Source organism: Delphinapterus leucas, chromosome X, assembly GCF_059928025.1.
Source record: "Delphinapterus leucas isolate spDelLeu-1000000601 "Yukka" chromosome X, BTC_Dleu_Yukka2, whole genome shotgun sequence".
NCBI classification, from domain to species: Eukaryota; Metazoa; Chordata; class Mammalia; order Artiodactyla; family Monodontidae; genus Delphinapterus; species Delphinapterus leucas.
The window spans coordinates 120033123-120036916 of record NC_143150.1 but is presented as its reverse complement, the minus strand read 5'-3'; the positions used below and the strand labels follow the sequence as shown (position 1 = coordinate 120036916).

Below are 3794 nucleotides of genomic sequence, written 5' to 3'. Positions count from 1 at the left end.
AGGATAAAAATCGTATGATCATCTCAATAGATGCAGCAAGCATTTGAGAATATTCAACACCCATTTATGTTAAAAACTCTCAAAAAATGGGTATAAAAAGGATGTACCTCAGTGTAATGAAGGCCATCTATGACAAGCCCACAGCTAACATCATACTCAATGGTAAAAAGCTGAAAGCATTTCCTCTATGATCAGGAACAAGACAAGGATGCCCACTCTCACCACTTTATTTAACATAGTAGTGGAAGTCCTACCCAGAGCAATTAGGCAAGAAAAAGAAATAAAAGGCATCCAAATTGAAAAGGAAGAAGTAAAACTATCACTGTTTGTGGATGGCATGATTGTATATGTAGAAAACCCTAAAGAGTCCACCAAAAAACTGTTAGAAATAATAAACAGGGACTTCCTTGGTGGTCCAGTTGCTAAGACTCTGCGCTCCCAATGCAGGGGGCCCAGGTTCAATCCCTGGTCAGGGAAGTAGATCCCACAGGCTGCAACTAAGAGTTCACATGCTGCAACTAGGAGTTTGCATGCCACAGCTAAAGATCCCACATGCCACAACCAAGAGTTTGCATGCTGCAACTAAAAGTTTGCATGCCGCAACTGAAGATCCCTCATGCTGCAACTGAAGATCCTGCATGCCGTACCAGAGATCCTGCATGCAGCAAAGAAGATCCTGAGTGCCACAACTAAGACCTGGTACAGCCAAATAAATTTTATTTTAAAAAAGAAATAATAAACAAATATGGTAAAGTTTCAGGGTACAAAATGAATATACAAAAAACGTGTTACATTTCTATACACTAAAAACAAACTATCAGAAGGAGAAATTAAGAAAACAATCCCATTTATAATTGCATCAAAATGAATAAAATATCTAGGAGTAAATTTAACCAAGGAGGTGAAAGACCTGTACACTGAAAACTATAAGACTTTGTTTAAAAAAAATTGAAAAGACACAAATAAATGGAAAGATATTCCATGCTTATGGATTGGAAGAATTAACATTGTTAAAATATCCAGGGCTTCCCTGGTGTTGCAGTGGTTAAGAATCCGCCTGCCAATGCAGGGGACACAGGTTCGAGCCCTGGTCCGGGAAGATCCCACATGCCACGGAGCAACTAAGCCCATGCGCCACAACTACTGAGCCTGCGCTCTAGAGCCTGTGAGCCACAACTACTGAGCCCATGTGCCACAACTACTGAAGCCCACGTGCCTAGAGCACGTATTCCACAACAAGAGAAGCCACCACAATGAGAAGCCCGCGCACCGCAAGAAAGAGTAGCCCCCGCTCGCCGCAACTAGAGAAGCCCCACGCACAGCAATGAAGACCCAACGCAGCCAAAACAGATAAATAAATTTATTTTAAAAAAGTTGGCTTCATAGGGGGTCTTCAAAGCAAAAGGACAGACCTTTGTCCCATTCATCTTTATAAGTAATCAACCCCCTTAGATTAGACTAATGACGAGAAGAATTTTTACATGAGTCTGAGTATACATTTATTAATTTCTAACATGACCTTAATCTCAACAGTAGCATTTAAAAATATATACAGCCTGGGTAGCTCAGCTGGGAGAGCATCAGACTTTTAATCTGAGGGCCCAGGGTTCAAGTCCCTGTCCAGGCGCCAAGAATAAATAAATAAACAGAATAAAAATATATACAGTACCTTACCTAGCACTCTTAAAATCTTCAGCAAACTAAAAAAGTCAATCAGGAACAGCCAAAAAACACAATGTTCTCCAGGTAATAAAATAAAACTAAAGCAAAACATAAAAATCAACCAGTGAAAATATACCAGACATTACATTTAAGCAGCTCTCAGACAGTTTTGGATGGATAATTTTTATAAGACCATCTTCATAATAGTCATATTTCATGGATCACTAAGAGTTAGATCTTAAAATTCTTTTAAAGCCCAAACCGAAACCTGTTCTTTCTAAAATGAGAATTCATAGTGCAGTTGCAATTGGGGTGCTAGTACAGTCCACCAGACACAGTAGACTGCAATTTTACCTTCATGTATTCCAGAAATCATGCCAGCATTGTGAATAATTCCCAGCCATGCTTGGTTGTAATAATTCTCATGCATTCCTAGAAAACATCCAGAATCTTTTCAAAGCAAAACAAAACTGGAAAATTATTGAGTTCTGATCCACTAACATATGTACTCAGTTCCATTTCTGTCTGGGTACAAGGTGTGCAAACTGTTTACATGAAATTAATGTCCCATGTCAATGTTCTGTATCTTCATCCCTAAGTGACATTCATGTTAATGGATAATTTCACCTCAAGGAGAAAGTAGGTTTGTTTCCCATTCCAGAGATTACAATCCCATATCTTTTCCCCTTTCCCTCCCCTCACTCTGTCCCCCTTTCCCTCCCCTCACTCTCAGCTGACGACATCTCATACTTAAATTGAGAAAACTGAAGTCATTAGACAGAAAACCATCTTTTCCATATTGTCCATCTTTCATCCTGCTGCAGTGTAAGTTATATGCCTTCTTCTATCAAAGGTGCTCTGGCTCTGTCTCCATGGACTCTGCTTTCTGCCATTATCCTTCCTCTTTCCTACATCACTTTTTCCTTCTCCACTGGATTTCTACTATAAGCATACAAACCCACTCTAGCATCCACGATTTTTCCCGAAATAGAACTTTCTCAACCCTATGTTTCCATTTATTCCTCATTCCTGGCATTTTTGTTGTTAAGAGCTGCCCTCTATGTGCTGTCTTCACCTCCTTACCTCCCAAACTGGCTTCCAAACCCACCACCTCACTGGAACTGCTATTGTCAATGTTGCCATTGGTTGCAATTTGTGAAATCTACTCATTATTGTTTGGTCTTCATTTGACTAGATCGCTCACTGGCATTTTAGAGTTGAATACTTCTCTATCCTGGAAATATTTTCTCTTTTGGCTTCTATGAACTGACCGCCGTGATTCTCAAAATGTAGTCCCTGGCCCAGCAGCAGTAGCATCATTTGGGAACTTGTTAGAAATGAAAATTATTGAACCTTAACCCAGATCAACTGAATCAGAAACTCTGGGGGTGGGGCCCAGCAATCTGTGTTTTAACCACCTCTCTAGGTGATTCTTATTCAAGGTGAAGTTTGAGAAGCACTGCTCTCTTGATTTTCTTCCTACCTCTATTATAGTTTCTTCTCAGTTATTTTTATTTTTTTGACTTCTGTCTGTTAGGTTTTGCTGCATAACAGTACACCCCCAAAACTTAGCTACTTAAAAAACCACCACCATTTAGCTCATAAATAGATTTCCCAATTGCTTTGTTTATTTTCTTAGGTTGGGCTCCCCGGAAGCAGGCTATGAGGCAAGAATTTGAGTATAAGTGGTTTATTTGGGAGAATCCCAGGAAGCACCAGTAGGGGCATAGGGAAATGAGATAGGAATGGAAGGAACCTAGTATGAGATGTGTTAATGAGCGGAGTATTCCTGTGCACAACTGGGCTCTATCTCTTGGGCTTTTAAAGCATTACCCCATCCAAGGGTGAAGAAGTTGGGATATTTATCCACCAGCTCCCATTCTCCACTGGTTGAGGGCTGCTTCTCACAGCTATAACTCCCTTGAACTTCCCCACCTATCTGGTGTGAGAGCCTAGCTTGCTTTTGTGGATAGAGAAGGCCCTGAAGCAGGAAGTCCAGGTACTTCACAGAGAGACCAGCTGCATAGGATGATGACCAATGGGTGTGGGTGGGGTACCACAATATCTGCTTTAGGAATCCCTGTTTGGGGCTCAGCTGGTCTCGGACCTTGGGAGGCTTCCCTTGACATACT

At 40.9% G+C, this 3794-nt stretch overlaps 1 non-coding gene across 1 annotated transcript; it reads left to right on the top strand.

Annotated features, from left to right (window-relative positions):
* Positions 1-1554: 1554 nt before the first annotated feature.
* TRNAK-UUU (transfer RNA lysine (anticodon UUU)) lies at positions 1555-1627 on the top strand. Its single transcript has one exon. It is a non-coding gene; the product is annotated as a tRNA-Lys (tRNA).
* The last annotated feature ends 2167 nt before the right edge of the window (positions 1628-3794 follow it).